The sequence below is a fragment of the Medicago sativa genome, chromosome 1 (assembly GCF_051527215.1).
Source record: "Medicago sativa cultivar Bolivia chromosome 1, Bolivia_mono, whole genome shotgun sequence".
Lineage (NCBI taxonomy): Eukaryota > Viridiplantae > Streptophyta > Magnoliopsida > Fabales > Fabaceae > Medicago > Medicago sativa.
This window is the reverse complement of record NC_140749.1, coordinates 49,048,485-49,070,020: the sequence shown is the minus strand read 5'-3', so window position 1 is coordinate 49,070,020 and position 21,536 is coordinate 49,048,485. Positions and strand designations below refer to the sequence as shown.

The window sequence follows — 21,536 nt, the reverse complement described above, 5'->3', positions numbered from 1 at the left end:
TATAGATAATTAATTAGGGTAGAGATCAAAACGACGGTTATCGTTGACCTTCGTCACTCGAGTAACTTTGCGCTAATTTAATAGTAACGAGAAAAAATAAAACTTTTGCAGAAAATACTGAACAAGAGACATCGTTTGCTTTCGCAATACATTGTCGGAATTTTCAAGCGCGTAACTCCCTACTTTCGTAGTGTATAGTTACAAGCTTAAAATTTTCCCTTTCTTAATTCAATATTTTCTTAATTAAAAGAAAAGAAGTGCTTTCGCTTTAACCTTTTCAATTAAAAATCCAAATTTTCTAAGTCGGATATCGTTTTCGCTCTTTCGACGCGTAAACGATATCTCTGTGTCTCTACTTTCGTAGTAGACTTTTTAGAGTGCAAAGCAGAATTTTCAAAACAAATATTTAAATCCTCGTTACAATAAAAAGGGGCGCGCAGCTACATGAGGTCCGTCGGTACGACGGTCCTTCCGTTTTGGACTCAATTTAGACTACTCAGACATGATTAAACTATTCTCTAAATATAATTTTGATGAATACATATTAAAAGCAATAAATAAATGGAACTGAACCTGATAAAAGCTGATACTCTAAATAAACCAAACAGCCGCGGTGATCATACCTGAACAGAAGGTGACTACCGGTGTTTTGAATATGGAGGTTGCTACGGTGGTAGAATGTGTTGGAATGCTTCCTGGAGCGGATGGGGGGTGTGTACCTACAGGCACTCCGACGCTCAATTCAGTAGAGATTCAGAGAGTGAGGGTTTGAGAAGAAGAAAAGAGTTCTACCTTGGGGACTGCATTGAGTCCCCTATTTATAGAGGTGGAGGGCTGCAGAGCCGTTGTGGTGGCACACCTGGCTCTGGCGATTACGAAATTATGGGTAGTGTAACCGCCGGAGAGTTTATTGCGGGAACGTGCAGAATGTGCAAGGAGACATTGGAGTTCGTTTGAAACGGTCTCGTTTGCTTCGTGCACCCCTCTCGTGGGGAGGAGGTATGTTGCAAGAAATGTTGCCAAACATGGAGTTTGGGCTGTAGAAGATATTGAGCCTAAGTTAATGGGCCAAAGATCTTTTGGGTCGGTCCAGAACAGTAGCCCCCCAAGTCGTTGCTCTTGACTAAGAGTGATGACTTAAGTGCGGGCGTTTGATCATTGGTAACCGACCGCTGGAGGATATTTTTTTGCCGAGCACCTTTCCCGTTTGAAGGTAAAGAGAGTCTTTTTGATACTGTTTGAAGCATTTATTCAGAGCGAATTATCTATCTTGTGTGTCAGACTGCGATAATTAGTATGCTCTTAACTGTTCGACTTGTATTGTTGTTCGTTTTTGAAATGTGAAGCTTTTAAGCCGAGATTCGTTTTGTTGTGACAGGATGGACTACCCCCCGCAATCATTATTTCGACGAATTGATTTAATGACCGGAGAGTTTAGCATGCCCGCCTGGCTTTTTGCTGCTTTGACTCGATGAAATCAAAGTTTTGCCCCCTTCTTCCCAGGTAGCTCGTTACTTTGAGTGAAACATTTTACCTTTGCTTTGTTTTGCAAGGAAGAGTTTGGGGCAGGAGGTTTCTAACTGTTTACGCAGAGTATTAGTTAGAAGTATTGCACATCCAAGAGATCGTTTATCTGAATGTGTGTCCAAAGTTATGGACGTGTAAAAGCAGATGAACGAAGAAACCATTCTAAGTTCAATGCACTGAGGCGTGAATCACCCAACGCGAGCTGCGGTTCTATCTAACATGCCGAGCAGTGATGTCGCAGCGGTAAGCATACATACTGAGAAGTAAGAGAATTTGTTGTGTAAATTTCTCTCATCCTTTTTCTTTTTGGATTTGGAGTGGCACGACTTTCCTCATCAGTTTATTTGCTCGTTTGAGAGCGAAGAGTTCTTTGTATAGAACTGAGTATGTACACTAGAGTAAATTGGCGTTGTCTGCCATCTAAGTATAATACTTTTTGAGTTTTTCTGCATTCCAAGTCCTTAGAATTGTGTTTTGGTGGAGATCTTCAAGTCCGTAAGCCCCCGTCCCGGTCTTCATCCGGATCATGTAGGGGTCGTCCCAGTTGGCAGCGAGTTTCCCTTCTTCAGAATCCTTCTGGTTTCGCCGGAGGACGAGGTCGCCCACTTCGAATTCTCTTTTTATGACCTTCTTGCTGTGGCGAGTGGCTATCTTTTGTTTCAGCGCTGCCTCATGCAAGGTTGCTCCGATCCTGACTTCATCAACAAATTCGAGCTCTTCACGTAGATTTGCCGTGTTGGCAGGGAAGTCAGTGTTGGCGTCGGTACGCCATGTGAGCTCGGTTAGCTCAATGGGTAAGACTGCCTCTGTCCCGTATGTGAGTCGAAAAGGTGACTCGCCAGTCGTGGAATGGGGAGTAGTTCTGTTGGCCCAAAGGACCGCGTGTAACTCTTCAGCCCACTGAGTTTTGGCCATGTCTTGCCTTCTTCGTATCCCCCGTAAAATGACCCTGTTTGCAACCTCGGCGAGGCCGTTGGCTTGAGGGTGTTCGACGGAGGTGAAGCTTTGTTTGATGCCGATATTCCTTAGGTAGTCCTGGAACCTTTGGTCCGTGAACTGTGTACCATTGTCGGATATGACCAGCGCTGGTACTCCGAACCTTGCTAGGATGTTTCTCTTGAAGAAACGGAGTATGTTTTTAGCTGTGATTTTAGCCAGTGGTTCGGCTTCGATCCACTTTGTTGAGTAGTCGATGGCGACTACGGGGTATTTCAGCTGCCCGACGGCTTCAGGGAATGGTCCCAAAAGGTTGATGCCCCACCATGCGAAAGGCCAAGGAGAGACCAAAGATGTTAGCTCAGCTGGGGGTGCTAGATGCATGTCCCCATGTCGTTGGCATTTATCGCAGAGGTTTACGTAATCTTGGGCGCCTTTTAACATGGTGGGCCAATAGTACCCTGCTCGTAGGACCTTTTTTGCGAGAGCTTTGGCGCCAAGGTGTTGTCCGCATATGCCGTCATGAACGTCGGCAAGGACTTCTTGGGTCTCGTTAGGTCCTAAGCACTTGATTAGTGGAATGATGAAGCTCTTTTGTATAAGGTTCCTTCCACCAAAGTGAATGAGCAGGCCCTTCGCTTCAACCTTGTCTTTTCTTGCGGGTCAGAAGGGAGTTCCCCGTTCTCTATGTATCGAGAGATAGGTCCCCTCCAGTCTTCCATTCCGATCGCATTGATCTCTTGATGTAGAGTTCCTCTATCCTGGATGCTTGGTTCGCTGAGAACCTCCTGTATTACTGTTTTGTTTCCGTTCGCAGTTTGTGTACTTGCGAGTTTTGAAAGAATGTCCGCCCGAGTATTCTGTTCGCGAGGAACGTGAGTTACTTCGCAAGGGTGCACGTCACTAGAGACTGTGTTGTTCCCTTCAATTCCTGAACAATTCAACGATAACAGGAATAGGGTTGTATTCACGAATTGCTTGAAATTGGATGAACATTCACTTGCAAATATTGTGTTTAATGCACAAATAAATATTATGAAATTTGCATACAAACATGTATCAGCTTCAGAACATGATTTTCATAATAAGTTCAATGATTCTTATCAAGCACTTTACGTGTATCCAGGAAACAATGTTCCAGAGTGGTTTGAGTATATGACAACAATGGATTATGTAGTCATTGATCTTTCTTCTTCTACATCGCGTTCCCCTTTGCTCGGCTTCATTTTCTGCTTTGTACTTGGTGGGAACTGGTTAACTGTTTCCCCGTTAAAATTTAACATCACTATCTGTGATCTTGAGGATCAAGGTAAAGAGGAGGACCATTTTGAACTCTACATATCTAGGCCATATGCAAGTATTGTATCCGATCATGTTTTTATGATCTATGACAAACAATGTTCTTGCTACCTAAATAGCGAAGCCAAAGATATGACAAAGTTTGAAATCAAGGTAACAACACGTTTATCATCCATGCATCCTATAATTTATTCAGGCATGTGTATGAAGCTAAAAGGGTTTGGTGTTAACGTAATAGATGCCTCGGCATATCACAGTTTCATTCAAACGATGGGATTGCCTGATTGATTATCTTGGACCTAAAGGAAAGAAGATTCATGTCTTCGACTACATGAGTAGAGTAAGCCTGACATCATTCCTTCATGGTATAAGGACTAACTAAGTAGTTCTTAGAATTCATTTGAGTTTTCTTATTAATGCAATCACACATTGTTGATAATATGTACCAGCAGATCATGATTAGAAGGCTCATTTTTTACTTTGTATTATCGTTGTGGACTCAATTTACCAAAGTTGGAACAGTCTTCTCTGACAATGACCTCTCTCATACTCAACTAAGTAATAGTCGGTATATGTTTTCTAAATAAGAGAATTGTTTGGGATGCATATTTTTTTTGACATGCACGCAGTATAAGTATATGTTTGGAATAATTATTATACGGAAGAATGTTAAAATAATTGTATAAACACTATATAAATTTTCAAAATAAGAGAATTGCTAGCAACACAATTTTTTTACTCGACACATTCTTCAATCAGTTCATGGTGCAGCTGTCCTTCTAGTTTACAATCACAGAAGATTAGATTTCATTGAATTATATATGCACAATATAAGGGGAAGCCTCAGTCCAATGGTAAAGTCTTTAAAACAGCCACTTGTGTAAAAAAACAAGGTAAAACTGCGGACACTAATTGGTTGGACCCCTTCCCGGATCTTGACAATAATGGTATCTTTTTGGTTATCTCTATCAAGATTTGGACTGTCCTTCTAGCTTAACCATGTTATAATTCCGGATGCTTTAATTAGGCTTGTCAATTTTAGATAGTTTTTTCTAAAATAATGGTAGTTTTTTCTATGTTGATTTACTTAAGGGAAACTAATCAGGTGGCTGACAGATTAACTAAATTTAGTATACTTAGATACATTTTTTACTCCCTTATTTTGGTCCTCGATCCAGGATCGTCTCAATCAAATTGGAGGCCTTGTTCTAAAATTGAAAGTGGAGCCCTAATAAAAAATACAGAAAAAAAAGAAAGAATTAATCTTATACGTACCCATTGATTGAGTTGGTCGAGATTATTAATATAAGAGTTAAATTGCTATACATACTAATTAAACTCTTAATGAAAAAGTGGCATCACAATGATATTGTAAAGGTTATCTTATAGTTATACATACTTTCAAATGGCATCACATCATTGAATCAATGGGTAAGATGATTGTATAACCAACCACAATTTTATACTAATTAAACTCTTAATGAAAAAGTTTTTCAACACATGAGAATTTGAGACTAAAATTGGATGATGTGGCAAATAAGATGCTCATGTGATAATTGTGTTTGTGGCAAAAAAAACTCATTCATGTATTATTATTTGGAGAAATGATATATGTACATTTATTTTTTGACAATTTTTGACATCTTTCTCTCTCATACTCACATTATATTCTTAATCTCTCTCTTCCTTTTTTTCTCTCTCCCTCTCTATTGTTTTGGAACAATAGAAAGAGAGTAAATAAAAGTTATCGTTGTTAGATATGGTTGTACAAATATCACAATTCTGTCATCAAATTATTTCAATGATACTATTTGTCATCAAATCAAATAAGACTGTAAAGTAAAAGTGTGGTATACTGATTATTGTCTAGTGCCCGACAAGAAGACACGGAAAGGAAATCCACACACCATTATTGAAAAAGAAGTTATTAAAGGAAAGTGCAAGTCCAATATTTTAATAGTAACGTTAGTATTTGTATTTAAAATCCAATGTTGTGTGGGAGTGTGAATATATACTAGTATATGAGTTCAGACTTTAAACTGTATTTAAGGTCAAGGACATTGTTTGTTCTATATATGAGAAATAGTTGAATCAGATCTCTAGCAAACAAAGCATTTAAGGTCAGTAATTGCTTGCTCTAATATGATTCTATCGTAACTTTTAATTTCAGATCAGTAATTTCTTTCCTTTATTGTCATATTCAAAGTTCCAATCCAAGAGTATATTCACTTGAATTAGTGGAGAAAACATTTATATATAGTTTAATTCATTTATTTTAGGCTAAAGTGCAACTTTGACCCCTTATCTTTCAAAAAGTTGCGATTTTGGCCCCCTAACTTTGAAAACTACAATTTTGGCCCCCTAACTTTGAAAACTGCTGAGAAGGCGACACGTGTCCAAAAAAAGGGGTCATTTTGAAAAGATAAGGGGTCATAATCGCAACATTTTGAAAAGATAAGGGGTCAAAAGACATATTTCCCTTATGTTAGGGGGTTAAAAGAGCATATTTCCCTAAACATGGGGGGCCAAAATTGTAGTTTTCAAAGTTAGGGGGCCAAAATCGCAACTTTTTTGAAAGATAGGGGGCCAAAGTTGCACTTTAGCCTTTATTTTATATATGTATGTAAGATGTGAGGATTTTGTTTCAGACATCAAGTATTGTTTTGAACTAGATGAAAAATAAATATTCTTATATGTATCCTAATTTACTTTGGTTTAGGTTCATTGATTCATTCCTGTACAATTGCATTAGCTCATGGTGATTAAGGGTTGTCAGAAAAAATTGATGTTATTATTATCAATTGATTATATGTTTTACTTGACCATGGATTTTTCTATCCGAATATAGTAATTACAGTTTCAATGATGATCCTTTTGGGCTGGATCATTGCTCTCTCAGGTTTCCTCAAAGTAGCTGCTTCACTGTTGCGTCGTGGTCGAGAAAGACGTGATGGTCTTATTCTTGAGGTTGAGGTACTAATAAACTTTTATGAGTTTTAACATCTTAGAACATTTCTTCTGAATCTGCTTCTATGTATTTGTATTTCCTCAGGGAAGTAAGGCATCGCAAGATGGATTTGTTGCTGGAACCTCTAACTTGGAAATGCAGCCATTAGTGGTCTCTGGTATAAATCATGTATGTGAAATATGTGTTTCTACTAATCCGTTTATATATATATATATATATATATATATATATATATATATAGGTTATGATAGAAGACACATTTTATGAAGGTGTCTTTTATCAAGTTACTCTATGAGCATTTGCGAAAAGACACCAACTTACTTTTATGAAGGTGTCTTTTAGCAAAGTTATAACTAAAAAGTGAAAATCACACCTTAAGGTGTGACTTGTTAAAAGACACCACCAAAGGGTGGCTTGTAACAAAACCATATATATATATATATTCACACAAGCTTTCTATTATCAAAATCCAAAGAATAAACATTCTTGGTTTTTCTCAATTAATCCTCAAATTATTAATAGACCTATACCAAATTGGTTTCTTAATTGGTGGACTAAATTTGGTCCCATTACAAATGAAATTCTGCCAGAAAATCTCGAAGAATTATATAAAAAATGGAGTGATAATAGTCCTCTGATTTCTAAAATTAGACCAGATAAATTAGTTACTGGACAAAGTCCAATGTTGTTCTTTATAAAATTCCAAATACCTTGAATATGGAGGTGGTCACTTATAGTGGCCAGAGATAAATTTAATATTCCAATCCTTCAGAGAATATTCTTTTATAAATGGTGGTAAAAAAATGAGCACTGAAGATATTCAAACAATAATTAAGAATGTTGAAAGTGTTATTCAAGAAGATCAAAGTAATAAAGACAAAGAACAAAGTTCTCAGCCAAATCCTTATATTCAAATGAAGAATTATTTTCAGAGGAAATATCCCACTGAAACTGAAGACCAAATCATGCTCAGGACATTAGAACATATGAAGCAGCAATTCTGCTCTACTTTTTCAACCAAGACTCCTAAAGATGATACTATGTCAAACTCATATCAAGGATCTTTTGATTCTAATCTAGCAGGAGAATCACAGCCTAACGATGAACCTACTCCAGAAGATATCTGGGATGCCATGATCTACATGGCTGGTTCAAAAGGTATCAAAGATAAAAAAACCACAAGGATAAATTCGGAAATTCCAGATCAATAATTGAGTAGATAAATTTCAAACATTTCATCATAATGGACAATAATTCAGTGGCCGACATCAACCACTTTAATTATTTAGTGTTTTGTTGGTTTTTCTGCTTTTGTCTTTGTTGATGTGATCGATGGGGCCCACAAAGAACACCTGGCATCAATAATTGACTCTTCTATTAAGTTGTTCTTTGTGGGTGCCGGGTGCTCTTTGTGGGCCCCATCGATCACATCAACAAAGACAAAAGCAGAAAAACCAACAAAATACTAAATAATTAAAGTGGTTGATGTCGGCCACTGAATTATTGTCCATTATGATGGAATCTTTGAAATTTATCTACTCAATTATTGATCTGGAACTTCCGAATTTATCCTTGTGGTTTTTTATCTTTGATACCTTTTGAACCAGCCGTGTAGATCATGGCATCCCAGATATCTTATGGAGTAGGTTCATCGTCAGGCTGCGATTCTCCTTCTAGATTAGAATCAAAAGATCCTTGTGATGAGTTTGACTTAGTATCATCTTTAGGAGTCTTGGTTGAAAAAGTAGAGCAGAATTGCTACTTCATATGTTCTAATGTCCTGAGCATGATTTGGTCTTCAGTTTCTGTGGGATATTTCCTCTGAAAATAATTCTTCATTTGAATATAAGGATTTGGCTGAGAACTTTGTTTTTTGTCTTTATTACATTGATCTTCTTGAATAACACTTTCAACATTCTTAATTATTGTTTGAATATCTTCAGTGCTCATTTTTGACCACCATTTATAAAAGAATATTCTCTGAAGGATTGAAATATTAAATTTATCTCTGGCCACTATAAATGACCACCTCCATATCCAAGGTATTTGGAATTTTATAAAGAACAACATTGGACTTTGTCCAGTAACTAATTTATCTGGTCTAATTTTAGAAATCAGAGGACTATTATCACTCCATTTTTTATATAATTCTTCGAGATTTTCTGGCAGAATTTCATTTGTAATGGGACCAAATTTAGTCCACCAATTAAGAAACCAATTTGGTATAGGTCTATTAATAATTTGAGGATTAATTGGGAAAAACCAAGAATGTTTATTCTTTGGATTTTGATAATAGAAAGCTTGTGTGAAAGCTTGGACATAGTCCCAATAATTAAAATAAATAATTTTGTCCCCGACTATTTTAATAGCCTTTTCTCCATTAGGATCTAACCCCCATTCTTTGGGAGACAAGATTTTGGTAATATGGCATTTGCTAAAATTTATAAATTTTTTTGGATCATTATTATGATAATAATGAGTGATAGTTACAAATTCTGTGATTTTTAAAAGAATTTCTATATGAGGTCTAGATTTTCCAGACAAACTAGGATAACCTCTTGATTCAAGGTATCTGGTTTTTATGAACCAACCATCATTATTTGCCAATTCGACATCTTCTTCTTCGATATGTAAAATATTTTCAGTAACAGGATTTTCGAAATATTCCGAAATCTGTTCATGAAGAGGATCATTACTAGCTACTTCTTTATAAGATATTATCTTATCAGAAGTCTTTGAAGAAGATGCTTCTTCTTTTTTCTGGGTAGTAAAAGACGGTTTACCCTTGTTGTATGATATTGTTGTCTAATCCCCTATTAGGGGAATGTTTGATTCTTGGTAAGGTAATATATTATTACCTCTACTTCTGCCATAGCTTCCAGGACCACGACCTCTACCTCTTCCCCTATTAGGGGTTGTCATTTCCCTGTAAGAATTCACGAGTCAAATAGTCAGCAAGAGAATTATTTTCATCTTTAATAAATTGAATGTCAAATTCAAAGACAACTAATTGAGCTTGCCAGCCAGCAAATATTTGCTTTGAAACAAGATTTTTTACGTCTTTTTCTATTATTGATTTAGCAGAGCTACAATCAATTCTTAACAAAAAAAATTTATTTAATAAATCACTTTGAAATTTAGAAATGCATTTAATAATTGCAAGCATTTCCTTCTTAATAGTTGGATATTTAGCTTGTGTTGGGTTCCATTTACCCGAATAAAATCTAACTAAAACTTCTTTTGAGTTTTCAGGAATAACTTGCTTCAATATGCCGCCGTACCCATTATCGGAAGCATCAGTTTCAACAATTTTGAAATAGTTGGGATTGGCCAAGGAAAGGCAAGGAAGACATTTAACTTTTGATTTAATTCTTTGGACAGCTTTAGTATGATTGTCTGTCCAAGGACCCGAATTGGTTCTAAGTCTATTATATAAAATAGATGTATCTTTAGCAAGGTCTTTATAGTAATCTGAAATATAATTCAGGCTTCCAAGAAACCTTTGTAATTGTTTCTTATCATTAATGATATCTGGGAATTTGGAGGCAAATTCTATACTCCTTTGAATTGGAATAATTGTTCCATTATGAATTTCATGTCCTAAAAATCTGACTCTTGTTTGAAAAAATTTCATTTTTGGGGCAGATATAACTAACCCATCTCTTTTTATAATATCTTTGAATATTTTCAAATGCTTAATATGTTGGTCAATGTTTTTGGAAAATAATAAAACATCATCAATATAAACAATTATAAATTCAGAATAAGCATTGAAAATGTCATTCATAATTTTTTGAAATTCAGAAGGGGCGTTTTTAAGCCCAAAAGGAAGGACAATCCATTCATATTGTCCGAAAGGAACTGTAAAGGCAGTTTTATATCTATCAGATTCAGCAATTTGAATCTGCCAATATCCGAATTTCATATCAAATTTAGAAAAGATTAAAGCATTACTTAATCTGTCTAATAAATCCTTTTTATTGGGTATAGGATATCTAATCCATTTTAACACTTTGTTAAGAGGTTTGTAATTTATTACTAATCTAGGAACTCCTCGTTCCTTCTCTGCTGCATTATTAACATAGAAAGCTGTACAGCTCCAGGGAGACTTAGATTTTCTAATAAGTCCTTTATCTAAAAGGGATTGAATTTCTTTTTTACAGAGATCTAGATATTCTTGATTCATTTGAGCTGGTCTAGCTTTAGTTGGAATTTGATTTTCATTAAAATTATCTACATAAGGTAAAGATATTACATGCTTTTTTCTTTCCCAAAAAGCATTAGGAAGATCATTACAAACTTCATTATGAAATTGTTTTTCAATAGACTTGATTTTTTTTTTAACTTCATCTCTATTGAGTTGATCGTTAATGTTAAAGAAATTAACTTCTTCTTTAAGAAAGCATAATTGTTTTTCCTTTTTAAGTAAAATGTCTTTAACCTCATTTAGCATTTTAGTTTGGGGATCGGTGATAAATTCAAAAATTATTTTTTTATCTTTTATAAAAGTAGTAATTCCTTTTTGGTCAATATTGACAATAGGCATAATATTATTTAAAAAAGGGGTACCTAAAATTATTCTATGAGTTAAATTTTTTATTAAAATAAAGTGAGTTGGTAAACAAATATTTTGATTAGAAACATAGGTGTTAATTAATTTATACTTAACTTGGAGTTTATTACCTCCGGCATGAGTAATGGATTGAGTGGTTTTTTCAAAATATTTGGTTGGGATAATTTCTTCTTGGATACAATTAAGATCTGCACCACTATCTATTAAAGCTATTTCATCTTTAAGAATGAATTCTTTATTAATAACAAGAGTAATTTTAACAAACCATTTCTGAGAAGTTACTCTTTCTAAAAGGTTTAAATAACCCTTTTCAGGATTATCATCAGAAGCAATCTCTTCTTTAGAGCGATTAATATTTTTAATATTCTCTAAAGCAGTAATTCTTTGAGATAATATATTATTATCTCTTTTAATTTGAACAATTTCAGTTTTCAAGAGACTTATCTCTCTTTTTAAGTCATTAGTTGAGACAGGAATTTCCTTAATATTAGACTGATGAAATCTTGATAAGATTTCACTAAATTGATAAGGCGCTTCTATAATTAGAGGCGTTTCCTTCTTAGAATTTTCTTTTATAAGGAATTCTATCATCTTTCGTCTCAGAGTACTATCTGAAATTGATTCTAAAACTTTTAAAGCTTCATCCTGTTCATTAGTAAGAACATTTAATCCATTCATTTCAACAATAACTTTCCAATAATCACATTGACAATCATTATTGTCAATAGAATTTTTAGATTCTGAAGAGGATTCATTGATAACCTCGATCTCATTATCTGAGGAGTTATTGTTGCTATTTTCACTATCACTATTGATAAGAAGAACCTTTTCTAATTGAATACGAAGGTTTTCATCTTCGATTTTATTAAGAGCCTTTTTTGTCCAACATTGATTGGCATAGTGGCCAATTTTACCACATTTATGACATGTTACATCCATATTCTTGGCTTTTCTTTTTCTACTATCCTTTTTAGGACTACTATCTTTGAATCTATTTTTAGAAAAAAAAATTCTATGTTTGTGTCTCTTCTTATGAGAAGATTTATAAACTCCTCTACTATCTCTATGAGATTTCTTTCTAGAAATTTTTTCTTTTCTCTTATTCTTATCAATAAGAGGTTTTCCTAAGTCAAAGGCAAATTGTTCACAAAATTCTCCTAATTGATGTTTTTCTGTTAATTTTTGCTTTTTTAATTCATTTTTTAACTTTATATCATTACATAAAGCTAATCCTTCATTTATACATGTTTATTTTTAGTTGACTAAGTTTCTGTTCTAGGATTTTAACAAATTCATCACTTTCTTTTTCCATTTTAAAATCCTTTATATTGATAGGTGGTTGAATTATAGGGGCATCACTAATGGATGTAGAAGAATTAGAAGGATCATAAGGTTTATTTTCTGTTTGAGTTAGGTGTTTTTCAAAAAGATTTTTTAAATTAATTAACTCTTTTTCTAAAGAAATAAGTTGGTCTCCTATGCGAGTAATAAAAGCATTAGCATAATTCTGAGCTCTAATTATAGGATTTAACTCTTGAAGGGTAACTTAATTATTACCAATTTTTTGACAAATATAAGCAGTAGCTTCAACATTTTTTCCCAAACTTATACATTGTTTAGGAGGAAAGGGGGATTCAACAATTTCTCCACTAGATAAAGTCCAAGATCTTGATTTCAAAACTAAAACTTCATTTTCAATTTTTTCTAAAAAATATTTTAGAAACCATTTAACAAATGGAATATGATCCATCTTCTTACTAAGATCATTATAATAATCTTGCTTTATCTCAGCTAATTCCCAAGGTTTAAAAGTCTTGAAATACCATTTTCTAAATTCAGAATTTCTTTGCATTTCAAACTCATCATTGATAAGTTTTCTAAAATCACTTCCTGGTGTAAAATCCATAAAAAATCATTGGTTTGGGAGATGAAAACTCATCTCAGATTGAGTAGGTGATTTCCCACTTGTGGTATGTTGATTATAAATTCCTTGAGGAATTTTATTCTCGCTAATTATTATATTTTCTACCGATTCTAATTCTTCTCTTAATTGAGAGGTAGATGTGTAACACCCATACTAAACGTATCTAGAAAGTTTAGCACGTGCGTTATTTTTAGTACTGGATACATTAAAATATACAACATAAAAGCTTCGAAGGAATATATTATACAACAAAACGCGTTCGTACATTATCAATACAACATATCTTATCTAAGCTAAGATAAATTCATCCTTGAATCCCATGATCTTCTTGCCTCGAGTACAAACGAGCCATTGCTGAAATATCCATCCGGCTACTACCTTGTCGTCCAACCTGTTTATCTGAAACAAATAAGGATTGGGATGAGACATAATGTCTCAGTGAGTTCCCCTAAATCCTAGGCTATAGGTAACCTTAGGGGAAACCTACGGTCACCACGTGTCTACAATACAACCTGCCGGTTGATTATACGTGTGTGGTCATGCTATCCTAGACGATAGTGCATGCTAGACCCGTCATAGGTTCATCTTACTTGTTATAGGCTTCACTTCCTATACATGTCATGGCGGTCAAGGGGGAATCTAAAACCGCATTGCCAAGAATACGCTCTACGTATCGAGGCCTTAAAATAACATAATCATGACACGAACCTAAACCGGACGATTAGGGGAAACCTAAGATCGTCATCGGTATCATGTTCTTTACTTGTTCTATACATGCCTTGTACTTGTCTTATAACATCTCATGCTCTTGCTCTTAACTTAATCATACATGAAATCATAAGCATAACATAACATACATGATCGTGCATAAGTTCATTCATTAGGTTAGCGTTGAACAAACAGTCATTATCTTGATTCATTTTACGAAGAGTCCCGGGTGGAGTAACCCCGAGAACAATCCCATACATGACCGATGTACGTACATCGGACTCCCTCGGTGTCGTGCGGGTCCCTTACGGCTTGAATCGTTCCCCTTGGTTCGAGAACCTCTCGTATCCCCTGACGTGGATAATAAGAGACACGAGCACCGACATGCGGTTATAATCTTAGTCTTGACATCGTAAAAGATTAAACCTATTCATGCTTACATCTTTACCTCGGAACCTTGATTGATCCGATTAGCGGTAACTTATACTTGTTCATACTTAATCATGGTGGAGAGATTAACTATTCAACCACAGCTTAACATACATGCTAATCGTTCTTGTTCATGTGCGAAGAGATTACACTTCGCTCTTTATATACTTAACACCCTAGTACATATACTAGTCATACTTAGGGATTCTTGTTACCATTCTAGTTCTCGACAAGCTATGTCGAGGCTCTACATTTATTCCCTTTCTTAGTTCATCTCTACCCGAATAAATCGGCTTAAACTCTCTTGTGCCTTCTTGATGTACATGTTAATATTACCATGATTCTTGATTCAAGGATCATTTGATGTTATGTGCATTGCCTAGATGTTGTTTTGGGGTTATAAAGTTGTAATATGTTGATAGAAAGGCTTCGGAATGCACCACCGACCCTAAAATGAGCCAACAAGCCAAAAACATGTTGCCTGGGACAGCAAGGTTCGCTAATAGCGAAATATTCTGAGCTGCTGTCTGAAGAAATTTGCTATTAGCAAAAATTTCGCTAATAGCGAGTTTCTTCGGGTATATGGTGCAGATTTTACAGTTTTGACCCAAAACTCGTCCAAATTGATCCTGCAACGCACTATGAACATCCAGCAACTTATATATCATTATAAAACATCTTTTATAGCAATTTTAACATGTACAAAGCAAGATCAGAGGCTAGGGTATGAAAATCTTATTTTCCTAAATTTATCTCAAATCATGTTTTCCTTGCAAAATTAAGCACATAAACCCATAGGTAGGTTCTATCTAAGAACTCACATAATATTTGCAGCATCTAACAAGATTAGATCCATCTTGCTCAAGCCCAAACCCTAACTTCCAAGTTCCTCTAATCATGCTAACTTCTCCTTCTTGATGTTTCTTGCTCAAAAGGCTTCTTTGATTCATGCTTGATCACTAATCCTTTGTGTTTGGAAGCTTTGAAAGGTTATGGTAGAGAGAGAGAGAGAGAGAGTGGCGTGGCTAGAGAGAAGGAAGAGAGAAATTCTTTCTCTCAAAACCTAGAGAGAGAAAGAAGAAGGAAATATGAGGTTTTCACCCCCAAAATCACTTAAATACTCACTTGTGCGAGATTACTTAATTGCCCTTCGTCTTAGTCGCATTTAGCCTGACACTGATACATAAACCCTTGCTTGACTGATATTTCATAAAAATATTTTCCGTCGTACTTAACATGCACCTGACTTATGCCATTAATAAACATTCCATTACCCTTACTTTCCATGAACTTCATCCCCTTGCACGTTTGACTGGTAATATTCCGATACTGACAGGCGGGATATTACGTTCTACCCCCCTTAAAAAAAAATTCCTCGAAATTTAGAAATCACATACCAATCATCGCAACTAAAACCTGACTCCTTTGGTTTCCATTATACAAAATCTGATCAAACTAAATTCGAAGAGTTCGAAACATACTTTCCTCATCAATACATGTAATTCTTCCTCTTTCTATATCCGCATAAACGAATATAGTCTCTACTCAATCTTAATATATTACTCAAAATTGCAGAACTATTTTAGAACATCATGGTCGTCACTTACCTTCGCTACCAGTGGATTAGTCGTCTCGGATCCATTTCTCCTATGCTTAGCATAAACCATTCATACAAGTAACCTCTCATTGACTGAAACACTCAGGATTCGCCTTTTAACTAGAATCCTATCGGAAACCAGGTTTGCCCTGCAGTGCTTACTTGTATCTAAACATCTTATCATGTATGCATACACAATCTATCTTATCGTACCTTGCGACTTATACCTCTTACTTATGTTACTTATCTTGATACTTCAACAAATCTCTTCACAATCTCCTTGCACCCAAATATATGGGTAACTTGTCTAACTTGACATGGAGAAGTGAAATCAATTACTCCAATTCAGCGGACAATCTATTAACCAATTCGGTGGTTCACTTGGTCTTAAAAATTCCTACTAAGTCCATTTGTACTTGCATTGAACACTCTTAATACAAATCTGTGCATTTCACACTAACTATAAGCGAACACTATTGTTCACTTCATCAAACTTTAACATCCATAGCGTTGCATAGCTTCAAGTGCTACTCTTGTCAGTTAGTAACGATACTTGTTCTTGTATTCTGCTTCAATATATTTCTAATATTTGGTACATAGGTTCTTGGAACGAGTAGATACATGACTAAAGCAAATTCATTTTAAAACTGAGTCTGTAATGATACTGCAGAACCACAGGACGAGTCTCAATATTTTGAAAAAAAAAGGTTTTACAACTCGCCCCAAGCTTGCCTATAACAAGTTGGTCCTGAAGTCTATACGTCTTAATTGAGCTTACTCGCTTAGGACGTACCTCATTAGTTTCAACAATGTAAAATTTCATGTTTTTAAAACGATATCGTTCTCAAGTTCCTTAATACCAATTTCATCTTTAATAGTTGTAAAAATCATGATTTGACTTTGTTCTAGCAAGTATCGTTATCGTGTAACAAGTATGGCATACGAAGGTATGAATCCCAAGAATTACATCTCATTTCTTGATAACATGCTTAAACTTCAAAAATGGATTCTTCTCTTCTTAACCGATATACATAATCGAATTATTGCCTAACATAAGCCATAGAAAATCCTTAGCCCACTTGACGTTAACTTGTTCCTCCTTTCAGGAACACTAAACTTGAATCTTCAAAATATCTTACTCGAATATTGCTCGAGTGTTACTACCTATTCTGAATACCAGTCTTCGTTCTTGATGCTTCGATCTTTACTTTGAGTCACACGAGAAAACCTTCTGATTCTCACATGTATTCATTATCACCAATTTAAGTAACCTGATTAATTCACATGTAGCGACTCTAGTCTTATGATGCTTCTTGCTAAATTCGTGTTACCAACTGAACATTCTTCACGAAGATTCCTTCATACATAAATCCCATATTCCGTAATTACCGTTTAACTTTCGTGACGCTAATCTGATTCCCACCGGTTGGCTTAAACCAATGCTCTAATCCGTTAGCGCGAGGGAATTTCCACATTCCTGTCCACCTCTTGTTTACCATCTTCGTGAACTATTCTCAAGATCTTCCATATTGCAATCACGCCACAACTTTACACTAACCACTGCTTGTAAGATCAAAACTCACGATAAACTTATCGTTTACTTATATTACTTTATTTGGGGATAGATCTTACGTTCTTTCTAGTTGGGTTCACCTCTTGATATATACATATCATACTTGAACTTTTTTCCTAGAAATCTCAAATTCCCATAGTAAACTCATCGTGCACTTGAATATACATTCCTCAAACATCTAACCTTGTATCTCAGTATTCTTGCCTATTATATCTTGCTTAATCATTCCTATGCTTGCTCTTTAATTTTTCTTTCTAAGAAAACTTCATAAACTAGCGCACGGGTCATTGACGTTGATGATTTTCTACTATGAATATATGTATAAATACTGAATCTAGGCCCCAATTGTTACTCTAAAATCATAGAACGAGTTGATAACACATACGTTTCATCAAATCTTGGTTCTAATGAGTTTAGCCCTCACAACGCGAGTCGTAACAACCGGTATCTATAATACTTTATTTTAAAAGAACTTGCCAACTTCAATCACCCATATGCGTGCATCTTTCTAAACTCAGGTAAGTTTTATTATTCAACATCATAATGAGTCTTAGAAAGTCAATTAAGCAAAACATAGATTCGAGAGATACTCATAGCTCCACATAATCCGAGAACCTTGTGATTTTACGTAAGTCTTCACAACTATAACTTCTTTTCTTCATGTCTTCATATCCGTGACTTCCATTCTGAATACCGGAACTTCTAAACTCTTGATCTAAGTTCATTCTTAACTCTTGTCACATTAACTTCCAAAGTTACCTTGAACCGAATCGATTCTGTTAATGATTGCTCATGCCTTTTCTCTTGGAAACCTTAGGGTGTGATATGCAATCGTCACTTGATATCATAAAAAGTTTTTGTTGCATAAAAGATTGCAAAGACAACTCCCCAATAGTCACTGCAGGCCCTAGAGACGAACTGACAGTTTTCAAAAAAAACTGAAATCTCGCCCCAGGTTCGCTATCAGCGAAATCGTCTGGAGTAATTTCGCTCATAGGGAAAATTTCTCTATTGGCGAGTTTCTTCAACTGAATTTTCAAAAAACATCTTTTGCATGGAATTATTACTTTTCAAGTAACCCAATGCACACCAGTCATTCTAAATTTCATAAAAACATTCTATAACATATGCATGGCAAGCATCAACATCATCCGATACAATTCTCGGCACATCAGAAATTAATGCCTTAATCCTGATAACATAAAACTTTCATTTAAATCCTTAACTCCTTCCACTACAAGTAGCTTACCTCTTTACGTTGCCGTTTAACGCAACTTCCCGAATACTAGAACCTTGTCCACTCTGAGCATACAAGTCCATAACTTCAATCACTTAATGCTATTCCTGAGAATCTACTAATTCCATCAACATATGTCGACTTCTCCTTATCTTGTAGCCTTGCGCTTACGTTCCAGAATAAGATTCTTTTCTATACCATAAACCCGTTCCAACTACGACTCTTACCGAGACTTCATGACATGCTCAGATATTTCCAAACTCTTTACTTAAGGGTATACGAAGTATTACTAACATCCTACGAAACTCTGTCAAAAAGTCCCTTCTTAACATTGCCTTACATTCCCGGAGGATTCATACTTCTACTTGCTTAGTTCACCGGCCACCAACTGGCACGATCAACTTCTTACTATTACTCATTCTGAGTTCTTACTTCTGAGTTCACACTTTCCAGTGCTTCTTCATCACATACTTCGTTCCTCCTGGGTCCTATTCAGCTCTCAGGCATCCGTTCTAATCGTCGAATGTTAAATTGAGTTGATCAGGCTCAACTAACATCAACAACTAGAACATTTACCCGGAACCTAATGGTCCCACTACCTTAGTTGTAACTTAATGACCCAAGGCACGATCTGAATAGACCTGCTCTGATACCAAATGTAACACCCATACTAAACGTATCTAGAAAGTTTAGCACATGCGTTATTTTTAGTACTGGATACATTAAAATATACAACATAAAAGCTTCGAAGGAATATATTATACAACAAAACGCGTTCGTACATTATCAATACAACATATCTTATCTAAGCTAAGATAAATACATCCTTGAATCCCATGATCTTCTTGCCTCGAGTACGAACGAGCCATTGCTGAAATATCCATCCGGCTACTACCTTGTCATCCAACCTGTTTATCTGAAACAAATAAGGATTGGGATGAGACATAATGTCTCAGTGAGTTCCCCTAAATCCTAGGCTATAGGTAACCTCAGGGGAAACCTACGGTCACCACGTGTCTACAATACAACCTGCCGGTTGATTATACGTGTGTGGTCATGCTATCCTAGACGGTAGTGCATGCTAGACCCATCATAGGTTCATCTTACTTGTTATAGGCTTCACTTCCTATACATGTCATGGCGGTCAAGGGGGAATCTAAAACCGCATTGCCAAGAATACGCTCTACGTATCGAGGCCCTAAAATAACATAATCATGACACGAACCTAAACCGGACGATTAGGGGAAACCTAAGATCGTCATCGGTATCATGTTCTTTACTTGTTCTATACATGCCTTGTACTTGTCTTATAACATCTCATGCTCTTGCTCTTAACTTAATCATACATGAAATCATAAGCATAACATAACATACATGATCGTGCATAAGTTCATTCATTAGGTTAGCGTTGAACAAACAGTCATTATCTTGATTCATTTTACGGAGAGTCCCGGGTGGAGTAACCCCAAGAACAATCCCATAAATGACCGATGTACGTACATCGGACTCCCTCGGTGTCGTGCGGGTCCCTTACGGCTTGAATCGTTCCCCTTGGTTCGAGAACCTCTCGTATCCCCTGACGTGGATAACAAGAGACACGAGCACTGACATGCGGTTATAATCTTAGTCTTGACATCGTGAAAGATTAAACCTATTCATGCTTACATCTTTACCTCAGAACCTTGATCGATCCGATTAGCGGTAACTCATACTTGTTCATACTTAATCATGGTGGAGAGATTAACTATTCAACCACGGCTTAACATACTTGCTAATCGTTCTTGTTCATGTGCGAAGAGATTACACTTCGCTCTTTATATACTTAACATCCTAGTACATATACTAGTCATACTTAGGGATTCTTGTTACCATTCTAGTTCTCGACAAGCTATGTCGAGGCTCTACATTTATTCCCTTTCTTAGTTCATCTCTACCCAAATAAGTCGGTTTAAACTCTCTTGTGCCTTCTTGATGTACATGTTAATATTACCATGATTCTTGATTCAAGGATCATTTGATGTTATGTGCATTGCCTAGATGTTGTTTTGGGGTTATAAAGTTGTAATATGTTGATAGAAAGGCTTCGGAATGCACCACCGGCCCTAAAATGAGCCAACAAGCGAAAAACATGTTGGCTGGGACAGTAAGGTTCGCTAATAGCGAAATATTTTGGGCTGCTGTCTGAAGAAATTCGCTATTAGCAAAAATTTTGCTAATAGTGAGTTTCTTCGGGTCTGTGGTGCAGATTTTACAGTTTTGACCCAAAACTCGTCCAAATCGATCCTGCAACGCACTATGAACATCCAGCAACTTATATATCATTATAAAACATCTTTTATAGCAATTTTAACATGTACAAAGCAAGATCAGAGGCTAGGGTAAGAAAATCTTATTTTCCTAAATTTATCTCAAATCATGTTTTCCTTGCAAAATTAAGCACATAAACCCATAGGTAGGTTCTATCTAAGAACTCACATAATATTTGCAGCATCTAAAAAGCTTAGATCCATCATGCTTAAGCCCAAACCCTAACTTCCAAGTTCCTCTAATCATGCTAACTTCTCCTTCTTGATGTTTCTTACTCACAAAGCTTCTTTGATTCATGCTTGATCACTAATCCCATGTGTTTGGAAGCTTTGAAAGGTTATGGTAGAGAGAGAGAGAGAGAGAGAGAGAGTGTGTGGCGTGGCTAGAGAGAAAGAAGAGAGAAATTCTTTCTCTCAAAACCTAGAGAGAGAAAGAAGAAGGAAATATGAGGTTTTCAC

General features: G+C 35.7%; 1 long non-coding RNA gene and 1 pseudogene across 6 annotated transcripts; one reads left to right on the top strand and one right to left on the bottom strand.

The window, feature by feature from the left end:
- Window positions 1-5,739: 5,739 nt before the first annotated feature.
- On the top strand, window positions 5,740-10,280 carry LOC146955035 (uncharacterized). Of its 6 annotated transcripts, none has more exons than XR_015015923.1 (4): window positions 5,740-5,882; window positions 6,662-6,729; window positions 6,815-6,898; window positions 9,983-10,280. It is a non-coding gene; the product is annotated as an uncharacterized LOC146955035 (long non-coding RNA). The 6 variants fall into 6 exon arrangements; XR_015015915.1 differs by having other exon boundaries at window positions 6,662-6,735; XR_015015912.1 differs by having other exon boundaries at window positions 6,611-6,729; window positions 6,815-6,887.
- On the bottom strand, window positions 6,941-9,973 carry LOC146955036 (uncharacterized; annotated as a pseudogene).
- Window positions 10,281-21,536: the final 11,256 nt, after the last annotated feature.